Below are 25,369 nucleotides of genomic sequence, written 5' to 3' on the forward strand. Positions count from 1 at the left end.
ATTTTTTGTGCTTACTCTTTGTTAATTGCAGAGTTCACTCACCATGGTGATGCTTTTGATAGAATCAAGCAACCTTATTGACCTGATGCTGCAAGGCATGTTTGGAAATTCTGCTGTATTCTTTTTTTAAATTTTTTTGGGCATTTTGAGGAGTCCTGCTGCTTTTATTACATTCCTGACACTTTTGTTAATAAATCATTGCAAAGTTAATGAAAATTGCATTCAGGCATATCCAAAATAATTGTGTCCTTTGTCATGCTAATAAATTGAAAGATGTTGATCCAATGGGTGAATGAATGCCCATTATGGTGAAGTTTGTGATATGTGTGCCTGTTGCGCTTGTACTTTCTGGCTTGGCATATTGTTCTGTGTAGAAATATGTGTGGGGAAAACAAAAGTCAGTATGTTTTATTTCAAAAGTTATGCAACCTGCCTCTTAATTATGTTGGAAAGTGGGGAAGGATTGAAATGTTTATATTAAGATGTACAGTTATGGTATTAGCTGCAGGAATTGGCAATGGCCTTACACCAGAATATGTTCTGTGATGAAAACAATTAACTATCTCTTTCTTCCTGCCTTCTGAACTTTCATGCTTATTAAACCCAGATGATAAAAGATAGAAAAAAGCCCGAAGCCTCACTTTAATACAAAGCTGTGGTGCACATTAAGGGAAATAATCTAACAGATGTGCAGGGCTTTTTGGAAGGGAGGGAGGTGGCAATTTTTATTTTAATTTCTATTCCAGATATAAAGCTGGAATAATAAAATGCAGGTGAGATTAAATTCTACGCTTACTTTCATTGTGTTTTCTAGTAGTGACTTCAGTGACTTAATATCAGTTAGAAATACCACACTGATAAAAATTGGTTTAGGCTTTTGGTGCAGGATGTCTCTTTTATATCTTGTAGTATAACTAAAAAAAATAGAGAGAGAATGTTAGGGAAATGTTTAGCTGGAAAAATAATATTTCATCATGCAGTGTTAGAGTAAAAAAAATGTTAATACTATAAAAATATAGGTAATTTCAGTCAAGAGTACCTAATTTATGCACTGGCCCATCATGCTGGTTTTAGGTGGGTATTTATTCTGCTACTCAATCAAAACGCGTAGTTTCCATAACAACTGCCACATCAGATGTAACATGCAGTATGCTGTTTGAATTAGTGGATGTTTAAAAGATGTGTTTTGTTGTGCTGTCTGAATGTGTATTTTTCCTCTCCTATTTAAAAGAATGGTATATTGCCCTGAGATAGGCAACTATCATTTTTTTTATATAACTAAGATTTAAAGCTCACTGAATCATAATAAGGACATTTAGTGGTTTAAAACAGTATCTGCAAAAATGCAAGATTTAAAATTTTCAACTCTTGACTTTAATTTGATGCTCTTGAAGTACAGCAAAATCCTTTACACAGAAGCCGCCCACTGACTTCAGTGGAGGTGTGCACCCCCAATGGAGGTGGAAAAATGGCTACGAAAAGGTTGTACATTTTGGAGACTTAAAAGACATCTTTGAAAATGAGCTTGGATATGAAGTCAGGGGAAAGGAGGTATGTATAGCAGTATTGGCAATGTACTTGGAGAATTAGCTCTTAATTAAAATCTATGACTTCTAAAAGTTGAAAAGAAACTTTCCTTGAGAGCCATTATTGCCCGCTGTGATTTTTTTTTTTTTTTCCCCTTCTGAAGCGTTTGCTAAGCATTTGGCCAGTGAAGAAGACTGGAGGTGGAATTAAGTGAAGTGGTAGTCTGATCCAGTTTTATAAGTGGGCTACATAGCTCTGTGTTTGTAGCAACGTCACTTACTCCATATGAGGTACACTTATCTTGGAAACGTGGAATTATTTGACAGTCAAAATAGTAAGGTGAAGCAGCATAGATTCAAAGCAGGTTGAAGGAATGTCTCATTGCTCCTTTTTATTTTTGAACATTTTCTCTGTGACAGAAATGGATGGACTCTTTCCCTTCTAAATAGACTCTGCAAAGATGTACCTTTACTAGAAATAGGTATCAAGTACTGTGTGCATGTCAGGGTATTGACCAGGTCAGATCACCTGCCAAATTTAGATGGAGGGGTTTAGATCAGTGAAGGGTGATTTACAAAGTTCAGCTTTGCCACTTGGACTCCTTGCAAGTCACTGGAGTGAAGACTGACTCAATTCAAAGAGTAGAAATATGTTCCCCTGCTTCAGTATTAGCATCTGGGCTAATTCTGGTTTGTTCTCCCAGCCACTGATGAGTTGCCTGATGTATTGCTGCCGAACTCCATCCCTGTTTTGTATGCATCGGCACAGGATGTTGAATTATTATTGCAAGATGCACCACTTTGACCTCCTCACGGCAATTCTATGTGATCCTGACCTAACTGCAGGATCCCAGTGATAGCACAAGGTAAAATGTTTTGCCAGCCCTGCCTGCATTAGCGAGATTCCTAGACAGAGCTTCACCATGGTAATACTTGCTGAAAAACAGCAAATCCCTGCCATTTATTCTCTTAAAGCAATGCTAACACTTCAGCAGATAGCGCTGCAATGTGTATCCTGAGAGCGTTCCCTGAGTCTGAATGAGTGACAGTAAAATCCTCACTGAAGTATAAAAAGGTTACTGCAATCCTGTTATAGTTGGAGTCTGGCGAGTTTTTCTGAGTTTCTTCTGTTGCTCTTTCATATTTAGGCAATTCTCACGATAAAGTTGCTAGAGGCTGTTTTATGGTGACCGAATTGTTAGCTGTATCATTTGTGTTTCACTGTAGGGGTTCCGGGGATGTGTGTGTTTGTTGCCAGTTTGTTGTTTGTTTGTTCGTGTCAGTTGCTTCACTCTTGCTTGCAACTCTGCCCACCAAGGCATTTTAAATTGGTACAGTGGGCTGTAAGACCTGAAGAGGCTGGCTGGTCGATAAGCATATTTAATTATCTGGGGGTGGAATGTGTTTCTGTGGGTCAGGTCATTCTATATACACTGCCCTTATCCCACAAAAGACTTCTTTGAAAAGGGCTTGTTTTTATAATAGTTATTTTACACAAGAAAATGTGGCTTTGTAAAAGTAAGATCATAGTCAAGCTGCCTCCAGTGTGCCCTCTTCCAGGACCTGCAAAAGTTTTTTTTTCTTTGCATGAGTGCATAATGTTTATATCATGTTTATAAAGTTTACAGTTTGTTCTACAAAGTGCTTGCATTATAGCTCCCAGTTTTCTCATGCAGAACTCGGTACAACTTTTATCCTAGAGGCTGAATTCCTGTGTTAAATGTCAAACTGCAATAGAAAAGCAAGCAATGCAGAAACCTTTCTTCTTTTGGGGGAGAGAATTAAAGAGGATGAAGAAAATTTTGATATTTTTTTTAAAATAGTGCAACATGAAAAATAGTTGAATTTGTTATTCAAAGCATAGTATGGGTGTTATTCCCATTAAATACTGTTGCAGAGTATTCCCAGTGCTCAGTTCGCGGAGAAAAAAAATTTCAGGTAATACAATTAGTATCTCTAAGTTTGAAGCAAGTTTACAAGAGGTTTACCCCTCACTCAAGCTAATTTAGAGAGTCAAAAAGCTCTGCTCAGTTTTCCTAGTAGAGAATCTTGTATTAAAGATGGAAATGTGAACAAGAACAATTCAGGAAAAAAATCTGTCCTGAGAACAGTTGCTAATGAGCCTTTTGGGGCTGATAATGACTTACTCTGAACTAGAACTGAAATCCCAGTTTCTCTAATGCATACTCCAACATGTACAGGTATCAGTTTGCTTTGAATTTAAAAACCCAAGGGTTGACTCAGCCAGCCTTGACCAAGTGAACGCCTGTCTGGGCTCAGAGCAAGCCATGTCAGTAGTCTAAAGGCAGTCCTCATGCAGTGCTAGGGGAGGGGCAGGCAAGAAGAGACTCCTTTCCGAAGCATCTGGGGGCACTCTGTGGGAAAGGCACTGAAGCTCTGTCCTCACTAGTCAAGGTTGCTGAGGCTTGTTGATAAGCACAAAGCTTGTCAGATGGCATCAGCACATCCTGCTGAGAACTTCCACAGCAGGGGTGGCTTGGGTCAAGAGGAAAGAGACCTGACAAACAAGGAACTTTTGAGCAAGAGATGGCAGCGTTGTTTTTTTTTTTCTCAATGGATAGAAGAAAACAAGAAGTCAGCATATGCTGAAAGTGGAGAGTCTGAGCCCTCAGAATGATTTTACTGGTGATATTTTCTCAAACAATAAAATTGAAATGGTTGCCACCTTATATGGGGCGAGTCATGTGCTCTCAGTTCTGACTGCAAAGAAAGTTAAAAATAAAACTTTTTTGGCAGTTGTAGAAAAAGCAAGAGACAATTCATCATAACTTATAAGAACCATAGCATACAAGGCACGTTTTTTGTTATTCCTGCCTTAATTCATCAGCTCTACAAGTTGCCCACAAACAAACTGGTTTTAAGAGGTTCCCCCCACCATTTATAAGTACAGGGCCTCCGCCCCTCATTTAAGAGTGTCTTAATTCCCTGCAAATCTTTCTGCTAAAAAAAAAAAAGCCATGTCACACTTGGAGGAAGTCCAAGACTATCATAAAAATAATCAAAATAAACGTCAGTTATTTTAAAAATAAATGGATGGCATTGATAAGTAACCCCACCAGATCTTTCTGGCACTCTATATTTAGAAGAGTAAAGTAGCTGAGTTGTAATATTCCTTCACAGGTAAAGTATTTCTTTTTCTCATGCTGGTGCACATCCTGTGTAGTCAGTGTGTACAAGGCAGTGTCTGCTTAAAATCTGGTGCTGGGGTGCCTCCATAACACCAACTTCAATTGATTTCTTTTTTTTTTTTGTGGATGTTTTGCAAATGGGTATACTCTAAAGAACTGTAACACTTCAGACTTTCTAGGGAGGTGCTTTGTTTTGTATAAGGAATTTTAAAATTTAGGAGAAAAGGAAATCTCTTTTGTCCAAAAAAAAAAATCATATTCTTATGCTATGTAAAATTAACTAGCATTTTGTATGTCTCAAAAAAAGATGTTACCTCACCCTACAAACCACCTTTTCCTAGAAGACTTAGATATGTGACGTATGCATATATTCACGCCAACGTACATCCATCTTTTCTAATCAGCTGCTGTCCTTATTCCAATGTACACACACAGCAGTTTAATATTAATTATAAACTAATTGTGTATTTTCTTGATGTCTTGGTGGAGTATCTTTTTGTGAACCTCTGGAACCTAGCTCATATGACTGTAGTAAAAGTGAATTCTTCCTAAAGACTATGACACCTTATTATCTAGTTCTTATCAGAGGAAGCATCAATGAAAGGCAGAAATAAAATGTAGAGTGGTAGTATTCATTAGAGGCAATACCTTCAAATTAATAGAGATAAGTCTCTAATACAACCTTTGTTAGGTTGGTGTGTTGAAACTGGACACTTATATTTCTACTTTGATCTTTATTTTTTGCAGCCACATGAATATGGGAGGGAAGATGTTTCTTATTATTTTCCTTCAGTCTCTTCCCCACATTCTCAGACTTCTTTGAGCATGGGCAGGGAGTTTGAAGTTTGCCCTTTTAGCCTGAAAGAGCAAAGCTGCTGCAGCCCAAATAAGCATCAGTCCTGCTGTTTACTTGGTGGTATCTGAGATTTCTCTGTGGATCTTGGTATAAATGCAGAGGTGATGGATTGCAGGTCCTGGCTGCTCCGAGTTGGGAAGCAAAGTGACAGTGGAGTGATACCTCAGGGCACTGCCAATTTTTTGTTTTATAATTAGCCACGGCACCAGTTTTTCCCAACGGAGGGCGTAGTACAGGCCTTCTGATCGGTTGCAAACTAGCAATGCTAAACTGTAATTTCTGTGTAATTTCATGCTGTTACATGATAACTTTAAACCCTGCTCGCCGTTGAAAGTTCCTTAATTGTGCAGTTGTTTCAGTGAGGTTCTAAAAATGTTACGGGTGTGCTGCCGTTTTATGGGTTGCCTACAATAATCCTGATGCTGTTCTACGTATCCTGGTACATGCAAATCACAACAGTTCAATGTTATTTTATTCTGATTGTTGCGTAGTTTGCGCTGTGTGCGATAAAGCTTTAGAAGTGCACTTAGGAAGTTACCTAAAAGAGAAAGAAGCCAAACAAACAGTAGTTTTGGTGTAGGCATATCTTCTGGTTTTCTTTCAGACTTTGTCTAAGATAAGCATATTAATATCTGTAATTAAAACATGAAAGTTCATAAACTATATTCCAAAGGTTAGTTACATAAATTTTAACATTTCCGTATATTCTCTTGATATTACTGTAGCTCATGCAGCTATATTATGCACTCTGACATCCATGTCATGTCATGTTTGCTCAACTGTTTTACTACTAGTCAAAACTAAAAATTTGTCCTCCCCCCCCAGTTCTCTCTCTGCAGGGTCAGCCCAGCTTGAAGAAAATGAAGCTGTCTGCTATCGGCTTATACATCATCACCAACAATAAACATGCCAAGTTCAGAACCTGTATTTTGTTATCTGACTATTGTTGATAGCAGAAAAAAAAGACAGCTTGATTTTCATTAGCAGGGTTGACCCTATAGGGCTAGGAGCAAGGGAAAAATGTATTTTGACTTGAAGTAAACTGAGGAAACATGACATGAAAGTCGGAGAGAGATTATATATGCATCCCTAAGGTGTCATTTTTAACAAACTGTCTTCTTTCACTTGAGGAAATTCTGAATAAAACACTGGAGAGATTCCTGTAGCTGTCCAGTTGGCAAGGACTAATACTTCTGACTCTGAATTATGCATTATCCTTTGCTTTTTTTAATCTTCCTTTGGTAACTGTTTCTCTTGCACTTATTGGGCATAGGGATGAAAATGTATAGTGTGTGTGTGTATATATATGTAACTCATTCTAAGAGTATTTTCTAGGCTTGTGTAGACTTGCCTTTTAAAAATTGTTTAGTTTTCTTCATCCAACATAAATTCAAACAAGAAGTCCTTCTTCATGCTTGGGCTTAGGCCAAGCACTAGGCTGAGAGGACTATTTCTTTCTGTCCCAGTTACACTGTGTTCTTTTTTTTTTTTCTTCTTCTATCATTACATATATTGTTATTTCTTGTCCTGACGCCTGTGTGTGCTAAAGCTTGGGGAGATATTATAGGAAGCTTTGATTCGGGCAGAGAGTTGCGATTCAGAGCTGTGGGTAGGAGAATGTATATAATGTTTCTTCCCCACCCTTCTACTCTGTGAAGCCTATTGCTAGGCGAGCCTGGAAGCTGCTGCCATGGTTCTACTTTTGGACCCTGCTGGAGTTCCTTTCTGAGACTGTTTGGGGAAATGATGACTAGTTTTATAAGAACAAAATTTGGCCTTAAATCTAAAGCACTGTAACCCTGTTTGGGAAGTTATACCAACTGTTCTATAAATCAGCCAGCAATGTGCTGTCAGTGCTGAATTTTACTTTTAAAGCACAATTCCAAAATAGAGGCAGAATTCAGAAAAGAATTCAAGGCAGCAGAAGTTTTGCCAGAGCTTTCTGGTGTGATTTAGGAGAATCGTCTGTGCTGCGTGCCACCAGAAGATGCAGCAGTCCTCCCTTCTGTGCTCTACCTTTGCCTTGTAGATATGTCTACCCATCTAATTTGGGGTGCTTTCTGCCATGAGCAGAAAAATGGGTTTTCCTGTGCTTAGAGCATGCTGAGGTGAATCTGTTTGAATTTGCTCAAGAAAAGCCAGTTCAGGCACTTCTCACAGTGGTAACAAGGCAGAGGTCTCGGAACAGCACAGTTTGGTCACAGGCTTTCCATCCCACCCCATTCCCAAGTGAGCTCTGGCAACAGGAAAGAGCTTGCCCATTATTCTGATGCTTGCTGCAGCTGGCACTTGTTTTCAGGAGCCAAACAGAGTGTTGAAATGCTGTCGTTCGTTGCAGTAGGTGGCCTCCTGGTCCTTGGCAGTCCTCAGGCACTGAGTTAGCAGACTTTCTGATCCAGGGGTTTATATCAGGTGAAGCTGAACTCGGTGGAATGCCATTCAGCAAACTTGCTATTAAAATGACACTGCCAGCTGTAATCTTCTCGGGTTTCATTTTAATTTTAGTGCCAAAAAGTTGACAAAGTCCAGATTGTAGCTTTAAAACTGCCAGGCAAGCTAATCCTGTATAATTTTGTGTAAGCATGGGAGTGCTCGGTAGTTAAGATGATACTTGACACCTCTTAGCTTTATTCTGTTTTATTAAAGACAACTCTTTAAATTTACGTGAAGGCAAACAGAGATCTTAATTGTCATGTAGAAGCATTTACATTATAAGATACTGTTAGTTACTGAAGTGATAAGAATTTTAGTGCAATTATGGTTGAGATAGCAGTAGAAAATGGCGATGTATTTCCTTGAACTTTCTTATATATTAAAAACATTGTCCTTGCAGATTTTTGTAGAAATTTTGAAACCTCAGAATCCTAGACCAGAAGTCTTCGTTTGCTGAGCTAGCAATACTATAATCTATGTATCTACACCAATGAATATTAACAAAAAAATTTAGGAAGCCAAAGTGGTGTTTTTACTTCAGTGCCAGTGTTTCTCTGAATGGTGTTGTATTGATTTTTTGAATAGCGGAGGAAAAAATATGAATACTTAATACTGCAAAAAATTATAAACACTTAATTCTCTAAGCATAAGATAGTGGCAGCCTTTTCAGGATGTTGGTGAGAATATTATTTTTTACTTTTTTCTTTCCAACAATCTAGAAACCTTGCAGAAATGCCCCTTTAATGTAATGTGAAATATTTTTGTCTTCAGTTGCTTATTCTGCTAAACTGTAACTGTTTGCTGATATAAACCCAACCAAAATCCTGGAACAGAGTAGCTGCTGCCTTTGGAAATAGTCATCTTCTTGAAATACTTCCCTGTTTTTTGGTGAGAAGAATATTCTCCATCAAAAGCATGAAGGAACCACTAATTATTTTGGGATTAAGTTTATTTTAGTAAAGACACATTTTTACTCAAATCTTATCACTTTAACTTAAGACCACATGAGCTTCTGCACAGATTAATAACAAGAGGCTATTTGTAAGGATACTTGGTAAATTAAGTAATGCCATTTATTCATACTGGCAAAAGCTGGAGACAAAGAATTTTGTTGTTGGAATGTTTCATCTTGAATTTGTGACAGATTGCGGTGGCTTTACAGGCGAAGCTGTTTGAAGGATACAATGACGATTCAGAAGACAATTACTGTGATTTTCCAGAACACATGCCGAAAACACAGTGAGTTGGCTGTGGCTGGGAGAGTAACTGGCAATTAACAGCACCCACGGGGTAGCCTAATTCCACCACTTGTGTTTTTCTTTACCCTGGGAGAAGGAGAGTTGTGCATCAGAAGATGCATAGCACCTTCCTTTTTCACATCTGCACTGTAATCGTAGCCTATGCAAGGCACACTGGAGAGGAAGGTGCATCTTTCAGTGCAGTGAAACCTGCGAACAGATTCATTGTATTCGTAGATTATATAGTGTGATGAGAGTGAGTAGGATTTAAAGCTGTGTGCCAGCTTCTTGGCTGCAGCTCCAGCTGCCATGCGTTGTTTCCACACTGCTCTCAAGGTGGAATTTGGCACTTTTTTCTGACAGAAAAAGAGACCTTGGGAAGTCTAGAGTGAAGACGCTACTCGCTATCTAACAGAAGGTGTGGAAAGATAGAAAATATGACAGAAGCAAGAAGCTGGCATGACCTGAAATGTATTTATGCAGAGAGGTCGCTACATTTCTCCTGAGCAGTGCTACCTGATAGTATTTCTTTCCCCTTAAGCATTTCATGTCTGCTAAAAAGTAAAACTATGTGGCATCTTTTATAATTCACAGGATTCATTTGCCTTGCCCCTTGTTTTTAGGGTGAGGACACACTATTACTGAACACCTGCTAAAATCAGAAACTGGTATTGGTGCCGAGAAAGATGGTCCTTCCCCCCCCCCCCCCCCCCGCCCTTGCAGTTTTAACATCTAGAACAGTTTATGCCTCTTCTAAATGCAGATATCTGAGGCTATTGGTTTCTTTCCAATCTGGTGTGACCTAAAGTATAAAGCATCTGGATATATGCTTACCAGTATCTGTAGAAATCTGGGAAAATTTTAACTTTTGCCCCATCAAACAGGTTCTGTTAGAGTTTGTCCTTTATATGTGACTTGGCTCTGCAATAGGACAAACATAATATTTTTGTTTTCCCGAAATAGCCTCTTTCACCAGCTTCAACTCTTCCCTATGTCATTTTTATAGTCATATTTGTGAAATGTGTGATTATGTATCATATATGGTGATACATGATGACAAAGTATGATGACATATGGTGAAAATATATGATGAGGTAGGTGATTGATATTTCATGTGCAGATCAAGAAGTATATCCAAACTGTTCACTGTGGTCGTGGTGGCATTGCTGTTTTCGATGTGCATACATGGGGAGCAATCACTGTCTGTTTGAGCTTGCATGTTTTCAGCCGTAGAAAATCAGCCAGCCAAATCCCTGGGTGAAGCAAGAAAATGGCAGTTAAAAAAACCAGAGAATTCATCTCAAGCAAAGAATATATGACCACTCCAAAACATGAGCCCTGCTTCAGTGAAGAAGCAAGACTTTCTAGGCATCAGCCATGGCACTGAAGGAATTATTTATTCTAGGGCAGAGTACTTAAAGGCTCCATTCTACTGTGAGACTAGCCAGTCTGTGCTCCATAGTGACAGGAGTCTAACTCTTTATCTTGAAATGTTGCATGTATCACTGGATGTTAGGGGTTGCAAATGCCTTCAAATGTTTGTGATCTTGACAGTGAAATCTGGTAATACGCATATGGTTGATGAAGCTGCCACCTGCATTCTGGCATTAGAATATATATTTTTGATTTTCATGCTACTAAATTTAGAGCAGTTAATGTTACTGTCCCACTGTGTAAAATTTTCTCAAAAATTTAAAAAATACAGTTTGGGGGTGTTTTGGGTTTTTTTTTTTTTTTTTTCTAGTGGTCTTTGGTCTTCTAAATCTTTGCTGTTTACCTGCTGTTAGCTTGCAGGGAATATCAGTGTGAGTTTGTCCACGCTGCTTCACATGACCTTGATGTTCAAAAATTAAAAAGAAATCACATACTCCTGTATTTGTTAAAATCAAATTGTTTTGACTCTAACTTGTCAATCTTGTCTTTTATTTTAATGTTTTTGCACTGTTTCCCACTAAACTCCAGCTACAAAATGGCAAAGGGCCATTGTGAATTAGTGTGATATTTCTACTGTTGGTGCTGCGTCTTGTGTAAATATGTAAATGCTGCTACTAGAGGTTTTCCGTGACCATTAATTATTTATTATGTTGTGATAACAAAGTTGCTTTTTTGAAATCTTAAAAGAAATGTGCATGTTTGGAGAGTTTGGAAATTACCAGGGAAGATTCCCGTACGATACGGCTTGTTCACACAGTCATATTTTAGGCAACTAACCAAAGTGTGTAAAGTCAGGATCTGAGCTGTTCAGAAAAGTCAACAGAGCTTCTACAGGAGTCTTTAGAGTACCCAGCTGGGACCCTACTTATTGATTACATAGGAGACCTACTCCTGCTCAGGTAGATGATGTGAATATATATCTCTGGTATTTCATCAAATTAAAGGAAAATAAAGCTCTTTGGAATTTAGCAAGGGCCACAAGGTTATTAGGGTTAAATTTGATTTCTGTGTCACTGAAGACAGCTGGCCCAAAACTTAAGGTGTGATACTCATTTGACGTATACACACACTAAGTAGCTATAGCTCTATCAAAATCAGCCTTATTCTGTGTGGTAGAAGTTGATGCAAACCAGTTATTGCAGAAGGTAAACACCATACTCATGATGTGTGACAACACAAGGTAAACTTCTTTCTTTTGTGAAGGAAAGTCTTATTTTTAATTTTGTTTTTTTCCATAGTGGTGCTACTTATGTCATATGATTAATGTACATCTGAATTAGCACTGACAAATAATGCAAGTCACTTTAGTTAATTTTTCTTGCTGAGCATATCTTCAGCATGAGCAACTCTTAATCAAAGATGAGCATAACAGAAAAGTCCAAGTTGTGAGTTCATTTCACAATGGAGTTTGAATGGTGATGTGATGACATTTTCATTGCTCAGGTTTTAAAGATACAGTCCACTCAGGAGTACATCTAGGCCATGGAAAGAGCTTAAAGGTGACAAGGTAACATTAGAGTGACTGAACTAAGATGATGGCCTCGCTGTTTTGCCTTTCAGCCAGAAATAGGTATATATAGTCCTGCTTGCTTAGTGTATATAGAGTCCCACTGCACAATCCCACTTGTTTCAGGACAACTGTATGACAGAGCCGGCATCAGACTATCATGTTGGCCTTCCTTTTAAAGATTCAATTCCCCCCCCACCCCGTAAGTATTTCTGTTGTTATTTAGAAATACTGTGGGAAGTGGGTGGAACCTGGTGGTGCGTTCCCAGAGGTCTGCTGGGAAAACTGATGTGGAGTTAATTATCGCACCAGACTAGGACCTAGTATGACATCTTCAGGACTGAGTCTGAAGAGGAGGGGAAAATGGAAGTGAGGGGAAAAGAGGAGTTCACAGTTTAATTCTCTGTAGGAGTAAAAATATTTCATTTTTATTTGTTCTTTAATGCCTATTAAACTTATAACTGTGAATACTTGGATTAAAAATTATAGGTAATGTCTATTTTAGACAATGTCCTTAGGGTGTCTTTATAACTCCTTGATTGCCTGCTCTCTCAAGAGGCACTGGTACATCTTAAAATGGAAGCCAAGGTGCCTGGATAGCAGCTTGATAAATGTTATTAAAAGCATGAATCCCTTAACTGGAGTCTTCATTACTTGATTATATTTCTGTATTAAGTATGGGATTATGGTAAAATGCCCTTTAAAAATACAGGGTAGTCAATAAGACGTAATTGATCCTAAAAAATACATTTGATCTACAGCCTAGTTTAAACATACTTGTTAATGCTCAAAGGTGAAAGACAAGGGCCCAAAGGAAAGTGAGAGTTTTGCTTGACGAGCTGTGGAGGAGGCATGGCATGCTCCCCTAAGCTGGCTTGTCCTAGAACTTGTAGGGAAACTCGTATCCACCTCCACGTTAGGACGTCTTCTGCACTCTGCTTCCCAGCACATAAGCTATAGCTTCCTGAGAAGACATACATTATTCCCACGTCATGCTGCAAAAAGGGGCAACATGGAGCCTAGAGGTAATAATTTGCTGAAAGAATTTCATCCAGCTGGGAAGAGAGTTAAGTCACTGCCTCCTGTTTTTGTCTTCAGCCCTGTTATTAATCAGACACCAAAAGAGCCTTGGAAGAAATTCAAGAGAAAAAGAAGGCAAGCTATAGTGTTGCTGTATCCTTCTTGTGACTCCCAGTAGGCTTTTCACTGCACTTTTCTCTGTCCTAAATGTTCTGTTGAATGTGACCTCCTATTTCTCATAATTTCCTCAAAGTAGGTATTTTTTTCAGAAACTAACTGCAGGCTAACATAACTTACTGCTGTATTATAAATGGTAGGTGCTTTATAAAAACCAAGAGAGTGGACATTGTTTCCTCTGTAGAGTTTAGTACTTGAAAAACAGAATAAAACCTATTTCATATGTTGTACCCTCTGTAGAATTGCTCTTACTCATAGGTTGGCAGAAACACCAGGATGATTTTTTAAAATTTTGTTACCAGTGCAGTCAGTAGGAGTTCTAGTATTGACTTTTTTTTTAAGCCAAATGTAGTCCAGTGCTTCGATTTCAGTACAGCCCTGATTCCAAGCTAAGGAACTCACTGCAATACGCTAATGCATATGTGACTTCTTCAGTTTTCTCAGGTTTTGCTACACCTACTGATAAAGCTTTGTAGCACGCTATGCATGTGAAAGGTCTGACTACAGGAATATACTTTGCTCATGGCATTTAATGTGTTCCATAGTATAACAAGTATTTAATAGTCTACTTTGTTCCCTTTTTGTAAATGATTTTTTTAACCAATATAGAATCTACTTTTAAAATATGTGTATATGCATGCAGGTATAATTCTCTAACAAGACATGCAGACCCTGTGCCTTTTCTATTATCTCTGTGGTTCTCGACATGAGTGTTTTTTCATTGGTGAACGTTGGTTCAGACAAGAGTGGTTGTAGCTGAATTTTTCAAAAAGAAACCTGAATTTAGCTTCCTTATTGATACATACAGAATTACCTGTAACTTCAGTAAGGGTGGTGTGCGTTCAACACCTTGGAAATCAGGTCACTGTTTCAGGGTTTAAATATTAATTAGGTGCCTAAGGTCAAAGATATTGGCTTTAGCGAATTGCCTCAGGTCACAGAGCAAATCAATGACAAAGTCAGCATTAGCAGCCAAGTCTTTTCACAGTCAGGCATGGTTTACTGCACTGTAGCCAGCCCATAAATATGTCTGCGTATGTCTCAATATACATAATTAATTCAGTCCATAGTGTCTTAGCGCTTACCTCTTCCATACTGTGTCATGGCTGAAGGCAACATTGCATTTTCATTAAAACCTCTGCAGCCCTGCTGCTTACTTCAGTCAGACCGCAACATTATAGCCAAGAGTCAAATTTGATCCGAAGGACGTATACAAAAAAAGTCCGCCTTTTTTTGCTGCTCTTTCCTCCATTTGTGAAGTATTCAACTTTATAAGGAAACTAAGGTATTTGTTTAAAAAAAAAAAAAGTTTTGGCAGTGGAGTAAAAGGTACGAGTGAAGTGCATTACACCGTGTGCCTCTTAAAGAACAGAAACCATAGTGTTCATTCTACAGGGGAGTGTTTGTTTAACTACTGGATGTTAGTCCAGTGGCAAGTTCTTCCTTATTTGACAATAATGAAACATAAGTTTGATGTATTTTCTTGAGTAATATTGCCATCTGGTAAATAATATGTTTTGTGAGCGTTTATAACAATCATGGTTTAAGCCAAAATTGACTTATCAAGATTGCTGCAAATAATATTGCAGTGTCCTGACCTAGCTTGATATTTTTTCGTCATTGAGTGGAGAAAATTTATTTTGAGGGCTTCCTGTATTTTTTTAAAACTATTTATGCAGTATAAATCTTGCATTTTCAAAAGCAGTGATTATAGCTGATTATTCTCTGTACTGCAGCTCTAAAGAAGGTTGTTTATATAATTGTTAAGTATTGTTATATCTATTTAGGCTTTTGCTTTTAGGCTGAGTGTAGATAATTCCCTCTGAATTTTGGACTAGAAAGGGTTTGGATTTTCTTTCTAGAACTTTTTATAACCACTTTAGTTCCAGTGAAGCAAGTAAGTTCGGTACTTTTCTGTCTTGGGAAAGAGCAGTTCCATAAGGCATGCAAGATCTGTATCATTCCAAGACTGCCCAGGAATGTCATCTTCATTTCTTAAATGTGATATAATCTGGAAGAAAAAAAAATTAAGAAATTCTGTAACTTCTTACGGTTTCTGTTTCTTTCCTTTTCTTTAACGTGGTACAAATTGAAGGTATCCGATTGACTTGAAAAAAAGACAGGAGTCCTGTCTTTTGCTAGCTCAAGAAAATGTATTTACCAGTAGTACAAACTTTCTCACACCGTCTTAATGGTTGGATTCAGTGCAGAAAATGGTGGTAAAAGATTGGCTCTTTCTGTTCATTCTTTCTTCTCAGACTGTTTTTCAACTACTGCCAACTACAGTGTTGTAAGATTTTGTACAGTTTTTATTTTTGCAATGTGGACATCTGTCCAGTGGGAACAGAAGTGAGAATTTCAGAGTTTAATGGAAACCTGATAACTCAGTTATGAAAATGCTAATTAAGGCATATTTAAATGAGGCCTTTACAAATGATAGTTTTTATGACTAAAATCCCTTCCCACTTATCATCTGCTCAAATGACTGATGTAAAAAATTAACTGTTAAATTTGAAAACATAAAGTCTATAGGACTGAGGAATTGTACACCTATTTCAGTGTCACTGTGATTCTTCTACATTTACATGTGGTGTATTCTATGATTTGAAAAAAAAAGATAAGTAAAATTGTGTTTCAAGGTTCTGTCTTATTTCTGGGTTTGCTAGTATGTGTTATCTCTCAGGCACTTAGGAGTTTCAGATATTCAGACTTCCAGCAGTTTCTTCATATGGAGTATTTATGGTACTGGGAATTGCATCCTTAAATGGTGTGGACCCATGGATCCAGAAGTGTGGGAGAGGGCTACTGTGGGGCGGGGGGGTAAGTGTTCTCTCTTAAGCAGAAGCTGTTGGATCTTTGGAGATGAATAAATACAAGTGCTTCTCTATGTCTTTTCCACAGTGTGGCTAACAACCCACTAATGCAGTGTGAGTTTTCTGAATTAGACACCATTTCACACTCCCCTTTCTGCCTGTCAAAGAGGTGTCAGCTTCCAATAGAGACTGATGCTACAGAAGTCGCTGTGGAGTTTTGAGTCGTCGAACTGGTTCTTACAGAAAGATTTAAAGCATGCTCTCCAATCTAGGGCATTCACTAATACCTTCTGCATGGAGGACACCCTGAAAATATTGAGCCCACCTGCTACATTTCATTCTGGAAAGGGTGACCTGCGTGTGCCAGTTCTACCAAAAGAGGATAAAGCCCTGTCTCTCCTCTTTCATCAAACGCTTATGAAAAAAAGCTCTCTGTTTAGCACAATGGATTTAATAAACATGTTTTCTAACAAATCATGTTTTTAAAGCCCTTAATTGCATATTTCTTACATATAAGGTAGTTCTGCAAACCAGATGGGACACAACCATGCACAGAATATAGATTGCAAGTTTTGGAGCAGCTCTGTTTTGTCTTTCATGTATAAAAAAATATGTATACTGGATATTTGTTGTGTACAGAATACACAAATATGGGGGTGAGTCCCAGGGTATGGGAATCTTTTTCTGATAAAACTTGTTCCCCTTGCAGAATTTTTTTTCTTTCTTAAACTCTTGCTGAGCCCAAGGAACCTCAATGTGTTGCAGCATTATCTGCATGTGATAACGCTTTGATACATCTCTGATGGCATTCCAATACAGAATCATTATGGTGAATTTTAGTGCTTTAATTAACATGGTGAATCCATACTGGCATGACAGATGTCATATAGAACACAAAGGTGTAATGAGAGTCAAAGGAATGGAAGCTGAAACTAGATAAACTCAAGGAAGAAATAAAGTAGTAAGTTTTAAAGAGAATTCCTAGAATGATTTGTAGTTTGAATTAAGAAGAAAGAGCTTTGTAAAATGACTGCTCTGCCTCAAATAAAGGCTAGAGGTGCAAAAGAATGAGGTTTTCTGGCTCATGACATACAGATGTCACAGACAGAAGCTGGTGCTGCTTCTGCTCTTACAAATTTCTGAATGTTCAGCAATGTGCAGTTCATGTATGTGCACAACTTTTGGTATAGAGAAATGCACCCACGAGCAAAACCAGCATGAAAGTCTCTTTAAAGAACGTTGTTGGACCTTTTCACAGAGTTCCCCTTATTGAGAAACAGAAGCGGATGTTGTGTGAATGCACATGGATAGAATAAACAACCTTCAGATTTTTTTGTTTGACACTTCAGTGCAATAGCAGTACTAAACCGTGATCATTGTTAATAATTAGTGGGATTAGATGTCTAAGCCATTGTTGTCACTGGTTTGGAAAACCAACACTTTATATTTTAATCTCTTTTTAATGTCAGAAGTAGGATTTTTGTATTACCCTAAAAGAAAATGTATGACTAGATTAACTAAGCAAAAGGCATTAGCAAACAGCAATTAGTTTCTGCACTATTGTCAATAACAGCGGGAAGGTCTGCAATGTGCACATGTGCATATTCACCCACTAACAGTCAAGGAAAACTAAGTGCATTAAAATTCTTAGACTATTACACAGAACTGTGAATGTTTTCAGACTAGAGTACCTCTTCTGTAAGGGTTTTTACAGCAGCAAGTTTGTTCTATTTTGACCCGAAGTACATCAGTTTTTCAGTCATCCCATGTATTTTTATATCTGGAGTTGAAGCAGAGCCTGGTATGAATCTATATGAAGCCCCTATCGCTGCTGTTCTAACTTGTACCAAGACCAAAAGACTAATGCTCAAAAAGGCTGAAGTTGAAAGTGTAACCACCAAGATCCAGAGAGAAGTGCTCAGAGGGTTGCAAAATTGTGGCTGGTGATCAAAAGGATTTTGATTAGAAAGCACTTTATATAACATCTTCCATATGCTGATAAATGTTCAGCAGTAAAGGCTTTCCAGGAATGAATTTCCTCTAATAATGTTTGTTTGGTTTTGCCTTATTTTAAGAACAAACCTCAGTTATACATCTGCCAAAGGAAGGGAGAGCATTTAGTCCACTTGTTAGTGGCTTTAGGATTTCATGAAGGGCTTTAAAGGGAGCTTGAAAGCTAAGTTGCTCTTGGCATTTTGGTTTTCTCTGAACTTAATACACCTGTATTTTGGAAAGGCTTGATGATGCAAGACACACTCACATCTTCCAATATCTGGCAGGCTTCTTCAGATGTTTTGAAGAACTTTTAATGTGCAACTGAAAGCTGTAGAATGCGAGTATGGTTGTTTAGAGTAGTAAATTAAAGATCGTTTCACCAGACGAAGCCTCTGAAGGCTATAGAATCTTCAGAAAACAACTCATTATCTATGTTTTGCCTTCCATCAACATGCATGAAAGCATCTCACTTCTCATCCACCTAGGTCTCCATGGAACTGGGTGTGTGAAATCACACTGGAAAAGAATGCTTCCTACACGTTCCTATTGCCAACTGGTGTAATGACACTGCTGTTGCGGGTGATAAAAGTAGAGACTTGCAGTTCTGATGGCTTGTGGGAATTTCACAGCTATCTCCCCTTATGTCACTCGTGGTTCTGTCCGGTGCTCAGAAGTAGGTCTGGTAACAGGGGCTTCCTGACTGGATTGACAACACGTTTGCACAAGTGCCCCCTTCTTTCAGCTCACCCTGAGCTTCATATTGAACTTATGATTGCAGGCTCTGTTTTTTCAGCTGGATCCTGAGGTCACACACCTGTAGCTACCCTCAAAAGTCACTTGGCAACTTAAGGTAGGGAAGACAGCATCTCATGGTGTGAGTGTCTGACCAGGTTTCTGTGCACTGGCCTGGGACTGGTCTCTGACTAGCTTCTAGAAAAGGCTAACTGTGCTGGATTTGTGTTTTAAAGACCTTTCTGGATTACGGTATGCCTACCCTGAGACAAAAGCTCTTTGCTAGCTAACACTGTTGCCATTGTGATTTATTGAGTGGTAAAATGGCCAAGCTCAAGGCAGCATTAATGAAAAGTGTAGTGGCATCTCAGGTTTTGAATTCACTTACCCATGAGGTCTAAAGTAGACCTGGTCTATCTAAAGCAGATACCTACTAGCTCTCTGGGATAAAAGCCCATTGTTCAAGGAAAGGGTGAGTTGAGGAAGATTAAGTTGTCTAGAAATCATAGGAGATGAGAATGAGTCAAGTGGTTGCTTCCACCCCCCTCCCCCCTAAGTGAGAATCTGCGATTATTTCTTTTTTTCTTGTTTGCAGTGGGTTTTTGTTCTTAATGGTAGAGCCAGGTGCCAACAGCAAATGATTTGCGTAGCTTGTTATGGCTTGATCAGCATCGCAGCTGTTACTGCAGTTCTGGATCACTCTAGCTTATGCCAAACTTGCTGGTTTGAAATGGGCACAGTGTGCAGATCAGATTAATGGTATCTCTGAGGAAGCTATCCCAACAAATCTTAGGAAATAGCTTCTTCCTTTCTTCTCCTGGTGGTGGCTGTTCTTTGCCCTACACTTGCGTTGTTTCAGGAATCTTCTGTAGTAGAGAATGGGCTGTATTCCAGGCCAAGCAGTGCTGTGAATTTGTCTTAAGTAATACGAACCTTTTCCATCAATATCTGGCTCAACAGCTTGGGTCAGGCTTTGTATAGCATATAGTCGCTACTGCAAGCTTGCTGTAGTCCAGCCTGATTAATCTAGTATAAATCAGGCGGCAAATTCGAATCTGGTGTAATTAAAATACTCAAGTTGGCTTTAGATTAGCAAATTGATCATTCTTGTATGGTCATGACCTATGTGATTTTTTTTTTTTTTGTTCCCTTAAAATGCTGCTTGGTATTTTGTGGTCACCATACACAAACTCCAGTGGGGAAAAAAGGTGCAGTAGCTACTTAGCAATTTCTTGTGTCTCTTAATAAATGTTGCCTCCTTAGTAAACTTGATTGCTTCTCATGCTTTTATATAAGGAACCAGTAAAAACTGTGTCAACACTGTCGTCTTAAAGAGAAATGTTACACTGTAACCTTTTGAATACTAGGAAATTTCATGTAAAGCAAGAACATCTTGACAGGGTATAACTGCACATTTATTCAAAATAAAATGATCATTTATTAAGAAAACAATGTCTGCTGGTGGTAACCCTGTTCTGATTTTCTAAATTAGCTCTTCTCCAAAACAGGCTCATTATCTAGGAAATGACTGCTGCTAGTAGAGTATCTACAGAAAATAAGCACAAGGAGTGGTAAGATTATTATTATTATAGCAGCTTCTCACTGGTGCTGCTACCATTAAGGTTCTGTCAGAATTTTCATGGGAAGGCTCCTCTTTTGCAATCTTTTATTTTTATTTATACATGGCTATAAAAATTGGGGCTATACAGGAAACTTGCATGTTAGGGCTGAGGTTTGTTTGCTTTGAGCAGCTCTTGAAAAATTTGATACCAAAAAAGATCTTTGATTCCTACGATTGTGTTAAGGCGTGGATGGTGAACTATCTATTTTTTTCTTTTATGAAACAGAAGGTGCTTATAATACACTAAATCTGTCCTATTTATAATTTTCATCTGGGTTTGATCTCTGCCTGTCTTTCTCATCTGCTCACAAGCTGGGATTCTTTTAGTGTGTATGTTGAAGGGCAGTGGCATAGGTGGGTTGGTAACATTGTGACCCTGCTGACATCAACTGGAGTTTACTGCTGACATCACTGGACATCAGGATTTGACTCTGCTGAGGAAGGTTAGTGTTGATTAATATGATTTTGATTGACCAAAGTTTTTAAGCTCAAACAGCTCATAAAGCAAACAAAATGCACAGCAAAAGTCTCCTTGCTTATTTATTTATGCAGTTCAGCTGGAATTAGTTAGTGTTCCTTCCTATGCTAATTAAAATATTTACTCTATTTGGTAAAAGTAGTGAAATGTTAGCTGTATTACAAACTGACAAAGACCTCTTGGGAGTCCAGAGTTGCAACACAGGGAGATCAGCAAAACATGCACCTGTGATGATGATGTGCATGCAGAGGCGCTGTTTGTGAGTAGAAAGTGTTTACTGTTTGGCTCCTCATTGGCTGATGTCAAATAATTTGGAGGCCTTGGTGCAGTACCCACTTGTTGCATGTTGGCTTTGTTGGGTGAAAAAAGTCCATGTAACTGATATTCTAAATAATTTTTTTGTAAGAGGAACCAAGGATTGGATGGATCTGAAAACTGGTCTACCCTTGCAGCTATAAAAGTGCCCCCTCCAAGGAAGAGGAGTATTGGCAGGAGAGGAATGGGGATGGGAAGCGCACAGTGCCGGCTTGGCTCGCGTCGTTTCTGCTCTGTGGACAGACAGCAAGCACACGTCTGTCAGTGTGCCTGCTAGCGTGATACCTTTATGAAATCTGAATTTGTGATGGGCTACTTTCTGAGTCTCTTGCTTTACGTGGCTGAAAATCTCTCCTTCTAACCACTAACCAAGTAGGGGAATGCATTTATTGTAAAACAGTCCTGTTCCAAGTATTTCCTGACTGAATTTTTCACAGGGGCTGAGCAGGGAGCTGCAGCACTGCCTGGCGCTGGGTGGGAGCAGTGCTTGGGAACAATGTGCCAAACCACATGCATGTTGCCTGGGCACATGCTCGAGGAGAGGTTTGATGGTGATGGTGACCCCAGGCTTGGCCGCCTTACCTAGAGACATGCCGGATTAAGCCATTCTGGAAGGGCGGCCGAGCTTGCGCACTTTCTCACGGAGAACAGGAATTTCATAGCTGTATTAGTTCAAAGCAGAGGCTCACGTTGTACAGGGCTTCGGTTGTCCGGATGGCGTTTGATTTGTTCATGTGCAATGCTATAAAGTGATGCAAAATGCAAGTTTGTATTTTGCCTAATTGTGACCTCCTTAAGTTAATTTTTATGCATCAAAGCTATTTGACATTTGTCAAAACAAATTCAAGTCCCTAGGAGAGATTTTATGACAAAACCACCATTGATCTGACAGCTTGCTCTCTAGGGAAGAAATAGTGTGGCTGGCATTAAAGACTTAATGCTTCCAAAGTTCTTCTTTACTACTAGTCCCAAAGCAGAGTGTCTGGGCCTGGGCGAAGCGGCTGCCACAGTGGCAGCTGGGAGTTTGACAGTGTTATGAAGAATTGCAACTGTTGATCGGTGGATTGTTACACCAGTGATGACAGCATTGCAAATTAATTCTGAAATTAACTGAGGGGACATGAAGAGGTCCCACTGTTCCTCTGAAAGGAAGAGGGTACTGTCGAAATTACCAGCGAAGCAGAGTAAAAATTGCTCTCTGTGTTCTGCCTGGCAGCTGGATGCGAGCGCCTAAAAGGTGGATGCCCGGCATCTGTGTTCACCTCGAGAAAGCTGAGCCTTGGAGGAGATGACTGATATGAGTTGCAGGGTGGGGGCGGGGATGTATTGGGTTCTCTATTGCTTTTGTAAATGATTTATTGCACCTACTGTATCTTAGAGATGAGAAATTAGTAGGCTGATATTTCACTTCTCTTCTGAAAATAACCTGTTATTTTGCAAAATGAAATAACTTCTCATATAGCAGCCTTCTCCTACCCTTTGTCAGATATTATTCTGCCTAGAGTACCTCCAAATACTCAATATTATTTCACCTACGTGTGCAGAATGCGGTCTGCTTCAAACCTGAGGTATCATTCACTGGTTTGTAGTAGCCATTAACATATGCTTTTCCCATGGTTTGTGTACTTATTCTAAGCATGTGCCTTTTACAATGCAGAACACAAGAGACTTGTTTTGTAAGATTAATGAAGGTCACCAAAATTCTCAAAAGTATTCTGATAATTAAGGCTTTGTTTATCAAAAACAAGTTATATTAAGAGCAAAAAGATTCATGGTAATTATTCATAATCTTAACAATTCAAGTGTAGCCACCTCATTTGTGCATTTAATTCTTCTTGTTAATGTTTTGCATAAATCTGCATAATTACTTGAGTTGCCTGTTGTAATTTTGACAGCTACTCAGTTCATGTGCACTAAAGTATATCAGAAGCTTGATGTGCTGAATATTTATAATTTTACGTATGTTCTTGGGATAATATTTTTTCAACAATATTTTTAGTTTTTGTAAAATTGACACGGTATACTTGGAAAGATTGCCAAACATAGATCTCCGTATTAGCACACGTTGGAACTAGAGCAACGCTTAAAGGTATAGTACCAGGGTTTTGAAGTAATTTACAGAAAATTGCACATGAAATGTTTTGATAATTTTTAGTAGGTGTGTGCTACTTCTTTAATGTGAACACATACTTTTTTTTAAAAAAAGTTTTGCAGGGTGTTCTCTGCATGTGTAAGTACAAGTTGCTGCCCAGATTTTATTCACAGTCACATACAAAAAAATAATAGTGAAAAATAGAACAACAACGTTAGTGTTGAATATCATTAGCATAGGAAGCTAGCCTTACTGTTGAACACGCTGTGGTGCTGCATGGCTCCCAGAGGGCTTGGAGTGCCCCGAGAACTGGCTTCCTACAATTTAGCAAAACAAAACAGCATCCACAGCAACTAAATCAAACTTTTGGCTTCCGGAGTGCTCCTGCACATTAAAATTTTGCGGGTGATGGAATGAGAATCGTGTTCTTTGGAGAAATATAAGATATACAAAAAGAATAATAGTGTGGATCAAACAAGTTGTGTCATCCTTCAACCACAGTTTTGGGAAGGAAAGGAATGTGCAGAGTGAAAAGGTGCTAATGACCTCTTCAGCACACTGAATAAATACACCATTTTGTAAGGACAGCAAATACCAAGGCTATTTATAAATACATTGTGCTTGTGAATTATAAAAGCAGGTTGCTAACTAATTATAGCAGTAAGTTTTCAGTGAATCTGATGACTGTCTGGCACAATGTGGTGTGAATCTTCAGTCAGCTGAAATCACACAAATCATTCAGTCTTTTTACAAATGTTGACAAATGCCGATTCGAAAATCTAGTTTGGATCCTTTAAAAATACTGTCTCGAGTTTATTTTTGAAAGACCGTGGTGGGCATACTGAAGTTATCAAGGAATAATATTCAAGTGTACGTGCTCTGATCTAGAAGTGTGTACTCACTATTCGGTCACATTTTGACCTTACTGAAGTAGTACTGTGTGTTGTAACAATGTATGTGTATGTTTATTAGCTCTCTCACACACAAAAAAATCATATTTTTATATGAAAACAGACAGATAAAAGGAGGGGAAGCCTACTTTAGACATCATAGCATTATTTCCTAGGAAAGAGATTTGGTATGAATGAAATGCTGTTGTCCAACAAGAGAAGAAAATGAGCGTGGTCAAGTGGTATCAAAGAGCAGAAGCAAAATTCTCCGCTGGACGCCGTTGTTCTAGCTGTACAGATTCCTCTGCTGTCACAGAGTTGACGCTACACATTAATTTTGAACACAAGACATTAGAAATACGGTTTATTCTCCAGTCGTAGATCCACTTCAGGGGTGTAACGCCGTGGGAGGAGGGAGGAAGGAAGGTTTAAACTGTTTCTGTTATGCTCAAAATATATTGGGGGTTGATTTAAGAGTAAAAGAAGGAAAAGTGCAGTTGTCATGCACTGCTATCTTTCACTTTAATGAGCACTCAAATGTAAGAGAAAAATTAAAAGGTTGTTATATTTAGAAATAGCTGGAGCCATACACTTGATGTATGTTGCACACAGTGGGGAATGAGCATAAAAAATGAGGGGGGAAAACCCATCTACTTTGCAGCTATATTCATTAATTAAAAGAAGTTTGTTAAACTAAATTTGGAAAAAAAACTGGGGAGAAAAAAAAACTTCTTTAATTGTGTTTACCCAAAAGCCTTTTCTTCCTAATTTAAATAGCATAAACATCTGGACTAAAGCAATATTAGAATCATGGCAGTAGTCAAGCAAATCTTGTGGAAAATAATGAAATTAGATCCCTGGTGTTGTGACAGAGTAAGGGCAGGATACATCAGTTCGATGTTAATAAAATTTCCATGAATGACTGAATACAATTAAGAAATTGTCAGTTGCGGCAATGAACTTTTGTAGCTCATAGATGTTTGCATCATTTGATTATGCTGGCAATTTAAAATTGTTTGTTAGTGTCTGTGTTGGGATATTAATTATGACCTTTATTACAGCCCACAATTAAACTAGTCATATAGCAACAAGC

At 38.5% G+C, this 25,369-nt stretch overlaps 1 long non-coding RNA gene across 2 annotated transcripts in view; it reads left to right on the plus strand.

Moving 5' to 3' along the window:
* LOC142054929 (uncharacterized) overlaps positions 1 to 25,369 on the plus strand; it is a 210,489-nt gene that overhangs the window by 82,715 nt on the left and 102,405 nt on the right. The window lies entirely within an intron of this gene.

Source organism: Phalacrocorax aristotelis, chromosome 3 (assembly GCF_949628215.1).
Source record: "Phalacrocorax aristotelis chromosome 3, bGulAri2.1, whole genome shotgun sequence".
NCBI lineage: Eukaryota > Metazoa > Chordata > Aves > Suliformes > Phalacrocoracidae > Phalacrocorax > Phalacrocorax aristotelis.